The sequence below is a fragment of the Rhipicephalus sanguineus genome, chromosome 2 (assembly GCF_013339695.2).
Source record: "Rhipicephalus sanguineus isolate Rsan-2018 chromosome 2, BIME_Rsan_1.4, whole genome shotgun sequence".
Lineage (NCBI taxonomy): Eukaryota > Metazoa > Arthropoda > Arachnida > Ixodida > Ixodidae > Rhipicephalus > Rhipicephalus sanguineus.
The window spans coordinates 154,404,946-154,423,902 of NC_051177.1; the positions used below are offsets into that span (position 1 = coordinate 154,404,946).

Genomic DNA, 18,957 nt, shown 5'->3' on the forward strand with positions numbered 1-18,957 from the left:
TGGGGAATGAGAGACAGAAGAATTCGGCTTTTAGTTAAGGCGCACGCTGCGGGACGAACGGGTGCCGCCTTAAGGAGCTTCGCCCCTAAAAAAAACAAGTATTAAAAGACGGTGGCGCGCCGCCTCATCCCTTTCGGACCGGCCACCGTCGAACAAGAGTCTCGGATCAAACGCCCGGCAAAGTCTAAAAACATGTAGAAGGAACACATGATGCGACGGCAAATGACGCCACCGCGAATAGAACCGACGAGAAGAATATCGCGCTTTCCCTAGCTTTGGCTGTGCTGCACGGCGAGGAACACTCCCGACGCGTCCGGAACCCGGGGGAGAGGGGATATTAGAGTGCACCGATGGCCAGCGAGCACTCACTCAGTCCGGAGATGGTGAAGAAGTTATGAGTGTGGTTCCGTCTGCCAAAGAAGATGTGCTTTAAGATGTAGTGCGGTCAGTCAGTCGTTGATCTGGAAGAATCGAGTGATGATGCCATGAGACCAGTGAAAAATTTGCGTCAGTGTTCCCTGGAAGAGAAACATTCGGGACTGACGACGAAAGGGAATAATCACGATCAGCGCTGAAGTTTGTGTGATTGTTTCCTTGGAGAGCATTCAAGTTACGCTCCAAGAATTGAGGACTGGATACGTTTTACATGCGAAGTATCTTATAGCGGAGCTCAAACCGGTGGTGGAGGTGGTGGTGTGCGGCGCGTGACCACCCTTACTGCGCATGCGCAAGCCCTCTCCACGCATCTCCTCTCCCCCTTCCCTCTCCCTTCCCCCTCTCCACTTTCCCTCCCCACTCCGCCTCTAAATCGCGGGCTCGACATGCCGACGTCCCCTTTAGCGGGAGATGGTGTGCCCCTCTCCTGCGCAACGCCGCGATAAGCGCCAACGCATGCGCGTCCCCTTCCCCTCTCTCTCCTCTCCTGCGCTCCCCCCTCACCAGCCTGACGACCGCGTTCCCCGCTCGCCCTGTGGGAATTAACGGCAAGGCTAGAGGGAAGACACGACGCGCGCAGCATTCCTCTTCGCGTTCCACGACGCGAGGTCGATAGCATGCCCAACGAACGCCAACCGAACGCGATCGTGCAAGCGCTCCGGCTTCGCATCGCCTCATGGTCCCATTTAGCGGGAGATGATGTCATTTTTGTGATATTCAAGACTTTGAATGTTCTTGAATAACGTGTAAATCATGAGATTGCATTTGTAGGGCCAGATCTGTTTTGTTCCCGTGTGTTTAGACAACATCCAAGTTAGATTTTGAGTTGTAACTGGTACCAGCCGAGTGTGCATGTTTGTGTGATGCTTGTACTGCCTTAACTGAGAATATACTTTGTTTGTTATCAACTCTTGGTTCTGACTCGGTCTCTAACCAACTCTAAATTGTCCGCGTTTTCGTGGTGCGTTTGGGGGGCCGATACGTCAGCCCTTGGAATCTACCCGGCGAATGCCACACGATTAACGGGAGTAGTGAAAAAAAAAGCACATGCATACTCGGCGTTCAGTAAGTGGCGGTTCGTGCTTAATAAAAATATGATTCATCATACACACAGAACCTTGCATTTTAATTTTTTTGCATGCAGGTGGTGCAATATTTAAGTAACACAAAAAACGTTTTGCTATTCAAATTGCTGAAAACATTGTACAATGTTCAATTAGCCCAGAAGCGCGCAATCGCACTTTAGGGTCATTTTGTAAAATAACTTGAAACACACGTATTAATCCTGTGACGCGAAGACGGGAGAGGCTTTGTCATTAACGCTTTGAACTTTTCAAACATGAGGTCAAATGTGGCTGTCGTCTAGACGGGCATGTTTAGTCAAGACAATTCCGTCGCCCGAAGAAAATGAAAACCGTTTGCATGGGAGAAAAGATCCTGTTGTGGCAATAAAGAATGCACTGAGCGGGCACCAAACTCGATGTGCCCACTTGCAGCACTGCGACGCGGACACAGCGAGCCTGCCAGTGCCAAACACGCACCGCTTTCCTGGCGCAAACTGCTCTTGACCGGTGGTGCTGCGGCGGCAGTCAAGTTAACTAGGCGCACGGAACAGGCCGCACGCCGTGCGTTTTAATCCACGGGCCATGGCTGATCTATAGACTTGCACATATACTAGACTATGATCTGTAGGCTCATTGGAGATTTTGATGGCCGAGAAGCTTCTTGAATCACACTTCGGACTAGGTCCTCTGGTTCGGCCACCAACGTCTGCCAGGCTGTCCCGCTGTCGAGGCCCTGCAGTAGTCTGATGGCTGTGTTCTGGCTCGAATAGGAAAGGGCATTGTAGCTTCCAAGGTTAGACATATTGGACATGATAACTGCCACCTGTTCAACGCCTGCGGCGCTGAAGCCCAGGAACCATACCCAGGAATGGGGGACATCGCTTCTATACTCCGCGACAACTTTTCTGGGCACCACTGTGGAAGCTACAGAGCCAAAGTGCCTGCATGCGCGCGCGCCAAGGAATAGTACCTATATTTATTTTCTAATTCTAAAAGTTACCTAGCTCGAATAAATAAAGATTTCTTCATTATAAAAAGAGAACGAGTATGGGAAGCCATTCGTGAAAAACTGTTATTGTAAACTTCAAGTTTGTTTCTGTCTTTATTTTTTGGACAGCGCCACGTTTTCCTCACGCCTGCACCACATTTTTCTCACGCCTGCTCTCTCAGAGTCTCAGTAAACATGGCGTCCGCGATGCCCCCTGAATCGTTGGCCTGAACCGTGTGCGGCCGCCAACTCGCCGTTTCGTTCTCCGAAGAAGCTGTACTCTAAATGTGACAGGAAGTGGCTATCAAACCAGACCACGCAAGTTATCTGCAATGTCACCGCTGGAGTGAGGCGCCGTCAGCGTGACTTGTCTGCAAATGCAGTGTGCCGGACTGTCGCCGAGCTCACCGGAGTGAGTGAGCGAACAGTTAAGCGTATCAAGGCTGAAGCTCTGCGGGCCCCACTTGCCTCCCCAAAGCGCAAGAAATTGAATTTCTCGGGCCAAACTGAGAAGCGCATCACCGGCAAGACGCGGCTGCTGCGCTATTACACGTTTGCGTTGGCAGCATTGCGGCGCAAAGTGCACAGCTACTTCATGCGCAATGAAATACCTACGGCCGACAAACTACGCTCTGTGAAGGTGTGTGACCAGAGAAGCTTGATAAAATAATCTGCGTCAGTCTCTTTTTAATTAAGCGTGAGCTCTCTTTAAATCTAAACCCAATTTAGCGGCATCATGATACTTGCATTCCGTATTTATTCGAATACAATGCGAGCTTTTTCTCCAAATTTTTGCTACTAAAGTCGCCCCTCGCGTTACAATCGTGATCACGTTACAATCTAGCAAACGCCGTATTCAGGTTGCGGTGTGCGCTTGGTGGCGTTCATCATATTCCCATGTGTCTTGTTGTCTTCGGGCTTCACCCGCAAAGGCTGTTTGGAATGCTCCGCGCAGACCGCGATGCGATGTTCCAGAAGCGCCACGGTTGTTTTAGATCTTTCTGTTAAGATTGCGCGCGGTACGCGAATAGTCAGAGATTACGTGGCCACCAGCGATAACACTGAAACATTCGATAGAACATGTATAAAAGCCGACACGCTTTACGACTTGTCAGAATTATTGACGGACGACGCTCTGACTGACTCGTTTCCCGCCCACAAATTTGGCCAAATAAAGAGTTTCATCTTCGACACACCCACTGCTGCCTTCGTCAACGTAACAACCCTGTGACAATATACAGTACAGTAGGTAGATGCATCTACGCACACTGATGTTCCCATTCTGCATGTAGACGTGGTGCTAAACGCTCTAGCGATGCGAGCAAGCTAAACCGAAACTGAAACTGAAATCGGCTGCAAGATGCCGAACTACTTGCGTAGTAACACAAATGTGCGGATGCCCCGCCTCCGTAGCCTTCGCTCCAATGCCAAGATAAGTTGTCGCCGAGTATAGTTCACTGATTTTCACACCACGTGGCGTACGCACCTTCAACGTTCAAAATTCGCGCGATGACCCTTGCCGTAATAGCGCGGATTGAGAAAACCACAATACATAAAAAAAGGATGACGACGATACCCGCTACAACCAGCGAGCGCGAACCTCCGTCGCCGAGTGATAACCGCAACGCATGCGACGCGCGGCCGGTTGGGCTGCTCGACTCTGAGTCAGCAGTTCTGTTGCACTGAAAGGGTGCACACATACAAGTCGCTTGGCTGTGCTTGATAACTACGAACTGTCGAAATAGCGTGCTGCCCTTCTTCTCATCCCCTGCCTCTTCAATATATTTCGTCCGATGATATTGTTGTTGGCTCCGACGGGTTTGTTCTACCAAGAACGCGTCCTTTAGCGCTGCTGTTTTTGTAATGTGAAAAAACTAACTTCCAGAAAATAATGCAAGCTTGGGAGGCGGTGATGACGATCGCTAGTTTCCGAATGTGCGGAGTTTTGACGTCCCTAATTTTGGTTGGCCTCAATTTATAAAATCAATATTTTGCGCTATTATGTGAAGACGCCTGGCAGTGTTATATTCGCTGCCACAGACATTTTTCTTTAAAGCTCAATAAGCAGCAGAAGTAAAGGACGAATACCTTTGCAAGCAGAATATTGTTCGTCGATCTTAAAAAGAATGGTTTTAATAAAGTCGCTTTAGTTTTAACAGCGCGCATTTTGTTTCTAAATCACATACCTGAACGCCGGAAAGTTCATTGACTTACGCATGACATGCTACACAGGCCGCGTTCACCTCTCTGCTAAGTGTTGGTGAAAGAATAATGAAACAGATTAGACTCCTATAAAGTATCAAGAAACTCGTCTTCTTGTTTGACTGTCTATGCTGATCTGCATAATTGTAGGAGGTCGCAGCTTGAAACCCGGCTCTTGAGGCCAGCTTTATTCGGGACAGAATAGCGCGTTTCTATTTTTGCATGGTCAAGTTCGCTAAAAGGCCCCTCGTCAGGACCCGTTTAGTATATTGATTACGCGCTGAAATATTTCATTTATGTGAGCAAGGGACCTGGAAAGCTCTCGAAGAGCCGTTTTATTTTTATTCTCTGTGTCGCGTGTTTGTTTACCGTAAGACAACGTAGCACCTCACCAGGAGATGTTGGGGCAAGCTGAGCAACCTTTCACGAATCTCTTGTTTTTTTTTTGGTCAATAAGTTCGCTGTTCACTATTGCAAGAGTAGGAAGGCACTGAACTGCCCTGTTACCGTGCCGCCAGAAGGTAAACATTACTGTCGACGCGGGCCTTGTCCGCCGCAGTGGAGCAGTGATTATGGTGTGGGCTGCTCACCCGAAGGTCGCGGATTCGATACCGGCCGCGGCCGTCGCATTTCGATGGAGGCGAAATGCTAGAGGCCCGTGCACTGTGCGATATCAGTGCACGTTAAAGAACACCAGATGGTCGAAATTTCCGGAGCCCTTCACTGCGGCGTCTCTCATAATCATATCGGGGTTTTGGGACTTTAAACCCCAGATGTTATTATTAACGCTGGCCTTATACCTTCGCCAAGGCGATGGAGGGAAAGAACTCTGCAAGCGGAGTTCTTTCCTTGCCTTCCCTTACGTATCGTAGGCAATGTGCCCTGTTTTGCTTACATGACGAGCCCCACCTTCTTTCTGTTTTTGTTTTCGCACCGCATTGAGCGTCTCTCAATGGGAGGTTAACTGAAGTCACGTGCTGTAACAAATGACGCTAAAAGCAGTGCGCCGTAGTGCGCGACTCACGTCTCGCAGGAAGTGTGGCCCCCTCTGAGATGCACGGACTACCTTTTATTATTTTCATACTTGGTAGACACGATGTTGACCTACTAATCTACCGACCTAATTGGTCAGGAATCTTAGATGATCAAATTCTTCGGTTTCATCGCATGCCTCATTATCATCGTCTCAATCATACAGTAATGTTAATAAACACTTCGCACCGTCAGAGGGTGATAAGTAACTATCATTCATTAAGGCGAGAGCGTTGTATGGCTCGTGATTTTAAAAATCCGGCTTTCGGCGGTGCGAACACCGTTGGTACCAAAACTCGTGTGGGCCGATAACCGGAGGCTGTGTAACAACGGGTGAGGTGGAAAATGCCTCAGGGTGAGGGTGGGACGACCAATCCAATTGACTAAGGACGTTAAAGTAGTTTAATTAATGAAGAGCTCTCCAGAGCATAGCCTACTGTTGTATTCTAAGCGTCAGGGGTTAAATTTTATTACAGCGCCACCGACATAATGTGTATCCGTCGTGGGAGCGATTGGCAGATAAATTGGGCGCTGCTAAGCGCGAGGTCGCGGGTTCGATTGCCTCCCATGGTGGCCGTATTCCAGTGGGGACGAAATGCAAGAACACCCGCTTACTTTGATGTATGTGCGCGTTCAAGAACCCCAGGTGTTTAAACCTATCACAGAATTCCTCACTGCGGCTTGCCTCATAATGACAATGTGGTTATGGAACGTAAAATCCCATAAATTATTATAATTTACATAGGCCACTCGGCGACAACAGAAATAATACGTGAAAAACAACACCGTACACACGCTTCATCATTAACACGATAGTGTCACATACCGAGTTCTGCCTAAATTAATGCTGTGCATGTTCTATCATCTGATTCCGCAAGTAGCCACGTGAATGCGCACGTGGATACTTCGGAATTACAGATGCTCTTGTCGCAGGATAAAAAAAAAACATATATAAAGGGACAAGGTTATGATATTCCTCTGGTTTTGCTAGCTTTGCTCGCTAGGCCGTCTTCTGGCGCTGCTGTCGCATGCGAAAAGCTACACCGCAGTGTGTATTTTCGCGGGGTACAAGTCAAGAAATGGCTTGTCCTGGTCTTTGTATTTTTTTCAGTCATATTGCAAGATGAGAAATCCAAAACACGACTAGACGCTTAAGACGAGTGCGGTTTAAACCACAATGCACTGCGGGGAAAACATTCAACCAGGTTGAATATAAAGGCTTCGAGCTTTCATTTTTGGTAATTCAATTTACATAAACCAACACTCTACCAGTATAAAGTGTTGTTAATAATAATAATGATAATTCTTGAGCTTTAACGTCCCGAAACCACGATATGATTATGAGGGACGCCGTCGTGAAGGGCTCCGGAATTATTGACCACCTGAGGCTCGTTATAACGTGCGCCCAAGCCTAAGATTTATTCCGGTATTTTAAATATGGTTCGTCGATGCCCCGACTCCGTAACGCCTGCGTAACTGCTGATACTTGACCGAATCAAATGCCTTCTCGTAATCTATGAAGGCTATATATAGGGGTTGGTTATATTCCGCGCATTTCTCTATCGCCTGATTCACAGTGTCAATGTGGTCTATTGTCGAGTAGCCTGTACGGAATCCTGCTTGGTCCTTTGGTTGACTGAATTCTAATGTTGTCCTAATCTTTGTAAACAGCTTGTAGACAACGAACAGTAAGCTGATCGGTCTGCAATTTTTCAAGTCCTTGACGTCCCCTTTTTTATTAAGATGATCTTAGTATTCTTCCAAGATTCGGGTACCCTCACCGTTAAGAGACATTTTGTATGCAGGGTAGCCAGTTTTTATAACACAGTCTGTCCACTCTTTAAACAGATCTGGTTACATGATCCTCACCAGGGGCTTTGTCTCTTTTTCCTTCCAAGGCTTTCTTAATTTCCCCTGTCGTTACCGGTGGGATGTCCGATTCCTCTGGGCTGCTACTACTTCTTAAATTATCTTCCCGGTGGCCCGGGCTAGTGTACAGATCTCCGTAAAGCTCCTCAGCTATTTAAGCTATCCTACCCTTGTGTTAGTGCATTTGCCTTTCTTGTCCCTTAGTACATGCATCTGGTTTTTGCCAGTACACAGTTTTGCTCTTCACCGCTTTGAGGCTTCGTCCGTTCTAGAGATGACTAATAGAAACATGGGACGAAGTTAGTCACGTGCGAGCCGGAAAATGTCCACTACCCCTACACCATAAATTAAGTAAAACAATACAATTCGGCTTCCTAGATGAAATTCAGGAGCGGTCTATGGTATTCGCAGATCCATTTGGAAACGAAGTCCATCGACACTGTAGACCAGCTCAAGGTGAGTTTGCGATATTCAGAGAGCACTCGAGAGAGTATAGTCGGTGTTTACTAAAATAAAGCATGCATTGAAGTATAAAGTATACTGAAATAAAGTATAGATAGACCGCGTGCGCGTCGCTCGCAGCATATATGCATCAAACGACACGATTTTGCCACCCTTCGTTGATACTAACTGCAGTTGTTGCATTTTAGAAACGCTGGCTGTGCTTTCGCGTGTTGGCTAGCAGGTGAATGTATGCCGCAGATATGTATAGTCGTGAGTAAGATGACCTGCAGCTTAAAATTACCTTTTAAGTAGGCCATAGCGGCTAAACGCAGCGAGAAAGCGCAAAAGTGTTCGCGACACCAAATGCTCAAAGGGAAATGTGTCTATGGCGATTACGTGCGTTACATTTACATTAGTACATTACAAGTATTCGTACACTAAACAATAATTCGGTGTTCGGCTCATATTGATGACAGCAGAACGTCTTGACGGCATAGGCACGCGGTAACACACATGCCGTTTAAGTGCTACGTCCGATATACATACATACGCTCGGCAATACCTACACTGACTGCGTTATTCCTTTCACATTTCATGCGTAGAGATACATGCAGATGCGTTCGGATATGTGAATTGTTTTACGATGTAAGAATATTCAACGTGTTCTTTTCGTGTCGCGCTCCCACGGCGCCAACGAGCAGCGGGCGACCGAACGGCTGGCTCGCTCGATGTACACAGTTTTTCCATAGTGCTTCACGCTCCCGCGGGGCGTTCTGGGATTGCTTGAAAAAGGTTTATTAGAAAGAATCTTCCAATGCATTCACCCTCTTTCTTATGCTTTGCAATGGCCCCGCCACGGTGGTCTAGTGGTTATGGCGCTCGACTGCTGACCCGAAGGTCGCGGTATCGAATCCCGGCCGCGGCGGCTGCATTTTCGGTGGAGGCGAGAATGTTTGAGTCCCGTGTACTTGGATTTAGGCGCACGTTAAAGAACCCCAGGTGGTCGAAATTTCCGGAGTCCTCCACTACGGCGTCTCTCATAATCATATCGTGGTTTTGGGACGCTAAACCCCAGATATTATTAATAATTATGCTTTGCAATCATATCCCGCAGTTATTTTTACCATATATCTGCACTTAATTATTGTTTGCCTGTAGCTATCAATTTAATTATCTACTCCTTTAAATTGCAGAAGGATCTCTTGAAGGGCCAGTTGGTATACCTGTTACTGCGTTGAAAACAGCGCGAAAACGGGACGAAGGGTAAGAAGCATTACAAGCGCTGTTCTTATGTTATCTTAGCATTCAGGCCTTTTTCGCTCTGTTTTCAAAGCAGTAACATGCACTAACTGGCCCTTCACTACAGCCTTCTGCAATTTGTTTCTCTTGCATCAGGCTCTTTCGCACCCAGTGCTTTGCATAACTCATCAATGTACCAGCAATTGTATTGTTTTAAATTCGAAGCATTTCTTAGCGAACACTTGACACATTGGGCATATCTATCTATCTATCTATCTATCTATCTATCTATCTATCTATCTATCTATCTATCTATCTATCTATCTATCTATCTATCTATCTATCTATCTATCTATCTATCTATCTATCTATCTATCCGCCTAAGTCTAGGTGGTCTCTTGATCGCCTCCTTAACTTGGTGTAGACCAAAATTGGCAGAGAAGGGTAAGAGGATTTGACGAATATGACTGTCGGGTCTTGACGTGAATAACGTGAAAATCCTGTCGCGTACGTCGGCAAACACTTTCCTCCAGACACGTGTGGCACATACCCGTTTACCACGCGCCGCAGTGTACGGGTATGCGCCACAGGTGATTGACAGCTTATAACTACCCGGGAACGGCGAAACAGACATTGCTAATTTAAATGCGAGAGCGTTAAGAGAAACCGATATCGTCAGCGTTGACCTGACAAATGGAAAGAATAAAGATTAGGATCCCAGCAGGAATCGAACCCAAGCACAATTCTGCGTGGCAATCAGGTATCCTACCACAGAGCCACGCCAGGTATATAAACTGGTTTGAAAAAACGGACTATGCAGGCGTAATGTCGGTGCAACATCCATTGTGGTAGTTGTGCTGGGTATCTAATTTTACAAGACAGCAATAAACACTACATATGCATCCCTATGATACAGGCGTCATATCAGATTAATTTATGTGGTTCCAGTGTTGGCTCCGCTTTTATAGAAGTCTAATAAACCTTACATCTTTATGCCTATATATATGATTCAGTAAGCTATATTGAAGCATTTCTCGACCCCGGCGGAACACATTAACGAAAGTTACGTATGATTCACATGATTGCAGCATAAAGTGCACTTAGTTTCGATAATACTGACGTACGTGCTCTAACGTGAGGGCTGACTTTACGTCGCACCATAAGTTACCCTTTAAAAGCCAGTATTGTCTACGTGCCTGGTAAGCCCACGATGTGCACACAGCTACTACACTTACAAAAGCACATCGATCCACTTCGTAACGCTTGGCTCAAAGCCATAAAATACAGCCTAATAGTACTCGATGACTGCTTCGCATGAAACCGACTCCCACAACGCGTGAGATCTGCCGAATTTTTTCCCTTAGCCTTTGTCCAGTTTTCGCGCCGTTTTCAAAGCAGTGTTCCTTTAAATCGTGATCTCTTGTAAATGTTTCTTGTGGCGCATGTCAGTGATTAATGGCACCTATATTAAACGAATAAATATAATTGATTACGAATTAATTATATCTATCGCTGCTAATAACTAACGATATTCTATTATTTCCCGCCATCGTACTATAACTACACAGATTCATATTGCCACGAGCGTTTCTTGCCACGAGATTCATATTCCCACAGAGACTGTCAGCAACGCTCAGGGCAAACCGCGCCTCATTGTTCGAGAAGCTTCGCGATTATTGTAGATCGTTTTGTTAAGATTGCGCGCAAGTCGCGAACACTCGAGCTTATTCTAGAGCTTGCGCGACAACCAGCGATAACGCTGGAATATTCGGCGGCACATGTATAAATGCCGACGCGCTTCACCACTTGTCAGTTGATCGACGGCCGACGCTCTGTTCGCCGCTCTCAGTGCATACTGTGTGTATTGTTGTAAATTAACTTTCCGTTTCTCGGCCACAAGTTCAGCCAAATAAAGAGTTTCATCTCGGACACGTCGCCTGCGGTCTTCGTCGACGTCACGACTACGTCACAATATGCTATCTATCTTAAGTATGTCCTACACTGACGGCTTTCACCAGTACATTTAAAATATGTTGAATTCATCGTCGCCATTCATTAGTAATGCCCTTCATGCCAAGGTGCGAATGTAGATCAACATTATAGTAAGTCATTCCTAACGTGAATTCTGGGCTAACCTAATTTTAAAAATTCGCGCAGCTTGCACTGAGTCGCACATGGTTGGGCTAGAGTGGAGCTGGTCGACACTTGGCTGGTCCTGGCTTGACCAGCGAAGTGTCGACACGTGCATTCACACGCGGATGCACGAAGTGTTCACAGGATCACATTGTAAAGCACGAGTAAAGACTAGGTGTTGATAGGGTTCGATTATTTTTTGCAATTTACCTGCGTGCACGCAATAGTTTTAAATCTAGCAACCATGACACTTTGTCGCGAACATGTGGGTGCTCCCGTCGCGACGCGACATCGCGACGCAGCCCGTTTGTCGCTGTCGCTCGTCGCCGTCGCTCGAAAATCGCGTGCATGCGGTTGGGGCTTTAGTCGGGCTATGTCAGGCGTCGGTGTCCGGACGTCTCTCCACTCTCACTCCCACTCCCATAGCAACAGCTGCGGGCGCGCGCGCTTATCCTCGCCCCTAGCAACCGGAGCAGGTGGTGCGGGCAGAGTAGTGGCAGCGCCCTCTAGAATATTTTCAGGCCTGGGGGGCGATCGGAGATCTCTGTTCTGCGCCGTTCGTTCGCGTTCGTTCTGATGATCGCACGCGATTGGCTGAAGCCGGACAACTCGCGCCACTCTAAGGGGCGTGGCCATTTCTTTTTTTTCTTTGATGTTTTCTTTTTTGGTGACGTCATGCCGCGTCATAACGAGCATGTCGTCTGCTAAAAGTGAACGGAGAGCGAGCCCGTTCGCTCGCGTTCTCTCGAGCGAACAACGGCGTCGCACTGCATGTATTTCGAGTGATGCGGCGGTTGCGGCTGCCGCAACAGCTGATTTTTGAGAAAATGGCGCTTGCAACGGTGCTTCCTTGCTACGTTGGCGTTTCTCGAAGCAGATGCAGAATGGTAGGAGGTGCGAAATGCGTTTGAAGAGATGAGAGAGTGTGAATTCCGGCGTCGCCTTCGTTTCTCGAAACGTACTGTACCTTGGTTGTGCGACGATCTCGGCCTCGTCATCGGGTGCCAACGAACCAGTGGGATTTAAACAGAGCGGAAGGCGTTGTGCGCGCTGAGATTTTTGCGATCGGATGCTTCCAGCGAGCTGTCGGCTGCGAGGAATTCAGCGGCCTGTCGCAGTCGTCCGTCCGGAACACGCCATTACTGTCGTTCGCGGGCAAAAACGGTGGGTGGCCTTTCCGGAGACCACAGACGCGAAGAGCGAACAAAGGCGGCGTTCGCGCGGCTCGGGCAGATTCCCGTTGTGGTCGGGTGCGTGGATGGTACGCTAATCGCAATCCCGAAGCCCCATGGCCTGAGCTCCGCGGACACGACGCATTACATGTCGGGGAAGGGACTCTACGCATTCAACACCATGATCGTGAGTATTATTCATGCATTGTATGCGTAGGGAATTGTTTCATTTATATCGCTTAAACTTTCCGCTTTACTGAGGCTGTTGCAACTGAGTATAAGTGGGAGCGGTATTTTCGATATATCCAGAACGGGAATTGGTTCGTTTCAGGGCACTTCGCTTAGGATAAGCGATGAAATCATGTGACGCGGAGTACACTTTGGTTCAGCGGCCTGCACAGTGCATAATATTACCGTTGCTCGTTCGCCATGTGTACCCGAAGCTTGATTCTCGATTTGTATTTGTTGAGATTAGCGCTCCCAGAATGTGCCGTAGTATGTCCTTATTGTTCATTGTCGTGATGGACGTTACATGGATCAATACATGGATGGATGAATAAACTTTATTTCGGTCCCTCGGAACGCGCCCTAGCATGTACATTAAATACGCATTGTTTCATAACCCTTTTTTCAGTCGAAGTTTTTCGTGTTGTAGATATTTTGTGATACATTGCCTTAAACATACAGCAGTAATTTGGCTAAAAGGCTTTGGTGGCTGGAAGATGGGTTGTTCCAAGCAGTAAACATGCAGATTACCCTTTGACACTGCATTGTCCTCGTGTTAGAACTTATGGTACAAGTCCTACCCTGTCGATGATTTGTCCATAGCTATGTTTCAACAGTCAGTAACAGTGAAGACAGATGTAGTTACATTAACATAATACCCAACATTGTACCCAAGGTCATTTATGGGTACAATTTTGACTGAATTGAATTCTGCAGACATGTGATGCCGACCTCTGGATGTCAGTCCATGTTTCCTGGGGTCATGTCATGACTAGTGGGTATGGCGGGGCAGCCCTCTACGTCAGCACCTGGAAGCAAAACTTCGGCTTGCTTGGTAAGTGCTGTCAATGCTTGCTACATTCAAGACGTTATCACTACAGCTGTCATGCCGACCTCGTGCAGGAGACTCCAGCTATACATTAGAACCGTGGTTCCTGACACCAGTGCCCGGACGACCAGCTCGTGGCACCCCTGATAACCACTACAACAAGGCCCACACCGCCATGCGCAATGTTGTGGAGTGGTGCATCGCTGTAAGCTTGTGCACAGCTGCTCAAGCATCATTGCTGCTTGTGCAGCTCTGCACGACATTGCGTTGGCGGCACATGAGCCTGTTCTCGAAGGAAACGATGAAGACACCGACGATGCTGACTGCTGCCAGCAGCAGCTGAGCTACCACCACCACCACAACGGGAGCCAGCAGCAGCGCAACCGTGTAGTGAACCTGTTTCGAGAACCACAGGGCCTGCATGCTTGAGCACCTGCGCAGAGTACGCCGCCGCCTGCAACGACCTCGGCAGCATTGTGTGGTGCGTGTTTGTCTTTGTTCATTGTGTTTGTCACTGTGTTTTTTTTACTACACTTCAAATGTTTGCTACACACATCAACGAAACAGCGTTCTCCTATCAATGAATAACCCCCTTGAATAGGTTGGCAAAAAATGTGAAGCTCACCCTGACTCACTCGTGAAATATATTTTGCTCTTGGGGCTCACTCGAACTCAGACTCACCAAAATTTTCCTCAAGCGGATTCACTCGGACTCAGGCTCACTAAAATGTTTTCACCCGGACTCGAACTCGCCAATGTATTACTCACTTGGACTCGCAGCTCGATCTGAATCTGAGTGAGTCAACTCATGAGTGAGTTTGCCGACCTATGCCCCCTTGTCACACAACGCCATGCTGATGAAATGCTTCGACCAGGTTGTAAAATATGGCGCTTCACACTAAGCACAAGTGAGAGCTCAACTGTGAATGGCACATGGTGCCATTCACAGCCAAAGTGGTAACCGGAAAAGGCTGTTTGAATCAGGACAGCAAGATGCGGTAGCTTTAGTGCAACAAGAATCGTGCTTGTAAATGAAGTGAACAACAAGGGTGGTGTCAGAATTGAAATTTTATTACAAGTATCACGAGCAATGCACATAAAAAGCAAAATAAATAAATATCCTTTAAATTTAATGCCAAGGAAAAAAATATAAAAGTAGCTTCCTTTTATAATATACAAATGGAGTTATTACAAAGTGCCTGCTGCTCCTCTGCAACAACACACGCGTCTCGCAGCACGAAAGTCATTGTATTACATGAAAACAAGGCACAGTCGAACCGGTATTAATTGAACTCGCTAAAAAATGCAAGTTGTTGGTTGCTGATATATCTGCCTCTAATATTGATTTCTGTTTGTACCCAATCCTGTTATCTAAACACTTCTAAGCAACAGAACACGTATTCGTCAACTATTTTTGGTCTTGCAATATTTCAAAATTGTTGTGCAACCTAGACCATTCACAAACGCTTTTCTTTTTTTCTAGGATGTGTAAAAATCGATAGAAAACGTACAGTGTGGCACAATATTCTACACGTATACACTATAAACATAAAGATACACTACAGTGCACTATGTGCATATACTACAAAATTGCTCAATGCATGACTTTGTATAATGAGATTTTAAAAAATGACATGGCAAAACATGATTTATAAATGAAACCACACTGTGCTATGCACATGTACTACAAAACTGCTGAATGCATCACCTCGCACGATGAGATTAAAAAGAAATGACATCGCAGGACACGATTTACCATTGAGCTACACTTTACTGTGTACAATGAAACAGCACATCAGTGCTTCTGATATGCAGAAAAAGAAAATTAACTGAAAGAAAATTGCAGGGCACCATTGAAGCAAACCAGCGTATCATAGCTCGTGATGTGAACAAAAATAAATCTACATATATGTACAACTAGTCTTTACAAATCACTGTGCAGGTGCCTTCCGCTGCAATGAGGGCCCGGGCGAGGGTACCAACGCCTTGCAATTCGTGGACCGCGTCACCGAGAAGTTGAACCTGGCGCAGCTTTCCAATGATGCCTGGCCCTGCCGCCTGGTGTTTGCGGCTAGTAACTCCAGCGCCTCGGCCTGCCGGTTGCCCCCATCTCGCAGCTGCGGCATGAGCTGGAAACCAAGAAATGTGTTGCCATTATCATCTATAAATTTCCTGCTACCGACTCTTCACTGGAAGCTTCTGTTCGTGAAGAATTTCAGTGTGTGCAACAATTTCCTCTCTGTTGAAAATCCACTGACCCAACGGCATCCATGAATGGTGCTTGGTTCACCGCACAACCAACGCACTTCGTTTGGACAGACCAAAGCGGTGCCGGAATTCATTTTCGCTCATCTCATCAAACGCATCTCACGCCTCTAACCACCTCTGCATGAGAAGCAACCAAACAGCCCTTTTCAGGGCTACACAATCATTTGCCCGGCTTTACACGATGACTGACACAATCTCCTTCCGAAACCCTAGCTGCTGCAGTATACAAAACATACAGCAAGCAGGTGTAACACAGGTGCAAACATGTGCATTTGTGTATGATGGCTATGTGAAAAAGTTATATAACGAGCTTGCTTTTTGAACAGTATATTTAGCAATAGCACATTTTCAGTTTCACTTTTGAAGCAATTGACAAAATAGGGAAACATTTCAAGATGTTGAACATTTTTGCAATGCTACCTTTTTGCTACATTTCACCATAACTGCAAGGCAACCAAACGCACCTGTTTATTCCATCTGACAGTTATGCATACAACAAGCTCCTGCAACCGTTTGCCAAATTTTTTTTGTGCAGCCTTTTGTCTTTATGCCCACAGATGTCATCTCTTCACAAACATATGCCTGCACGCATGAGCATCACCTGTGAGCATGTAACACCATCTACAGTTAATCAAAAACATCAGCGAAACTTACGAATTGGGGCACGGGAAAGATCCTGGGCCACATCCTCTTCAGCCACACCAGTAGCAGCTGGAGCAGGGCTCACCTGTTATAGTAAGAAGTTTCTTGATTGACACACTGAGTGCAATAAGAAGTATGGAGTGGAAGTGGACAATAGCAATGTTTTTTTAGAATGTTTCAACAGCGGCATGCTATGACACACAGACTTCGGAGAGAGGGGTGGAGGGAGGCAAGCCTACTGGCTACGCACCTCACTCGACTCGAGGGTCTGAGAAATGGGTCGGAACAAGTAGGGTGCTCTAGTGAGCTTCGAAATATAGTTCGCGGCTGTTCTTTCGTCATCACCGCAAATGTGGCTGTTTCGCATTCTGTTCTGGGCGGCGCAACCTCAGCTAACGCGGCGGCCGGGTGATCCACTCGATATTGTTTGAAAAAGTAAAACTAACAGCGCGTAATGGCTCGAAGCAAACGAGCCCACTTGTTCGCAGCATACAAGTAACAATGATATTCTAAGCCAGTGCTTACCGATTCAGACCACCCGAACTATGGGCCTCGCACACTCGTCCCTGTCAAGCACGACGCGGCCGCGGTAATCCGAAATCTGGCCGCCTCGGGTGCCGCTGTAAAGCACAAGCGGGACGTGTAAGATGACCGACCACAATACAATTGTGCTCGCACTCACCTCTGCTGCCCTCGGAGTTTGACAAGACCCTGCTGCGAATAGTAGCGCTCATTCCTCCATCGGGCCTGCCACTGGGCCCTGGTGTTACGCGCAGGGACTTCTTCGTTCAAAAGCGCTACTAGCTCCTGCCACATGTCGTCCCGGTCCTCCCTCGTGAACGACGGCTCCAGCGGGCACGACAGCGTCGCGATCTGTGGGTGCTCTTTCACAAAAGCCAGCAGAAGCTCCTTTTGACGATCCGACACCCGAGAACAAACGCAGACGTTGCGATCGGACGATATTTTGAAACTGCGTCAGCCGCTACTTTTCTCTTTTTTTTTTTTCGCGTGCGCCGCGTGCGCGACACCATCTAGCGACGACGTCAAAAAAAAACTAACATTATTAAATATCATCACTCAAAGCTGTTGCTGTTTGAAAGAGTGTTTGAGCTTGAGAAGCAAAAACAATAATTTTTTGTAAAGTAATTATATTTACTAAAAGGCGAGAAACGCTTCACGGTCCCTGTGCCGACGTCACAGGATGCGCGTCTACTTCCGGAAAGCCGTCCGCTTCACGATTGGCTGTTCTCTTCCTCTCGGCGGTTCTAGGCGGGAGAGCTGCGCCTCCTCTCACTTTTGTGACGTAGGCACCGCAGAACGAACGCGAACGAACAAAGATCTCCGATCGCCCCCCTGCTCACTACTCCGGGAATGGCCTCTGACGTCAGTCATTTTTGACCCTCGTCTCCTGCCGAGTAGACGTGTGCATGCATGCTCACGCCGTTCGAGAGAGCAGGATTGCTAAGCCTGACGAAGCCTGCCGTGGTATACTGGTGTTTCTTTTGGCGTCTGCTTGAAGATCGTGGTCTGCGTTTGTGAAGTGCTGCGTGGTGATGTGATGGGCTTCGTTCACGGAATTCGCAATGCCCATAGACTGTCGCGCCACCGAGCGGAATTCAGGAGCGTCCTCTCGAGGAGGGTTAGTAGACGACAAACTGGCGGCACTATGCAGTCGCTCCCTTGTTCGGCTGTGCTAGCCTCAGTGTTAACGCGTTGGCAAGAAAGGAACACTACGACTTTGCATGTTCCCTGCATCAGTGAACAAACCGGGCCCTCCGTGACACGAGAAATCTGATTCGTTCTTGCGAGACGCGAAGTTTTCGTGAAAATACGTGGCAACTCGCGCTTTCAATGCTAGCCCACAGTGTACACATACTATCAGCTTCGCGAGGCTTTCTGTAGCCACGTAGGTAAGTTATATGTTATCGTCTGACATATTCAGTTGAAGCTCACCCTGTTTTACTTGCATATATAATTGGTAAGTGTTTCTTGTAGTGCATGAGTCCCATAACACTGTACGCGGGAGGGTGGTCGCGCGGGCTCGCGATGTGCTCATGTATAACTGAGCGATCTCAAGTTGGCGATACATTAAAATAGGGCCTCTATCCTTTGTCAGCAAAGCGCGGTTACGAATCGTGCGAGCGACGTTTCAATCATTCAAGGACGCGTCTGCTCGACGCCTTTCGTGGAGCGAACGCTTTCCATCCACGCCGTCCTTCGCCAGTGTGTTGGGTTTCATATGGGTTTCATTGCCACCGCTGCGCCGCTTGTTTTTGTACGTTTGTTGATAGGTGGCAGCACACTGCAAGCGATTTGCTTGTTGACCGGTCTGAGAGCAAAACTGGCAAAACGTTCTCCGCGCCCAGACGTCTGTCTAATTGTAAACGTGGTGACGCGGAGTGGTCGAAGTCTTTC

The 18,957-nt window shown here is 47.5% G+C and overlaps 1 long non-coding RNA gene across 1 annotated transcript; it reads right to left on the minus strand.

Moving 5' to 3' along the window:
- Positions 1-15,654: 15,654 nt before the first annotated feature.
- On the minus strand, positions 15,655-17,468 carry LOC125757246 (uncharacterized). Its single transcript, XR_007415169.1, has 4 exons — positions 17,225-17,468; positions 17,068-17,162; positions 16,555-16,627; positions 15,655-15,761 (listed from the first exon to the last, which is right to left on the minus strand). It is a non-coding gene; the product is annotated as an uncharacterized LOC125757246 (long non-coding RNA).
- Positions 17,469-18,957: the final 1,489 nt, after the last annotated feature.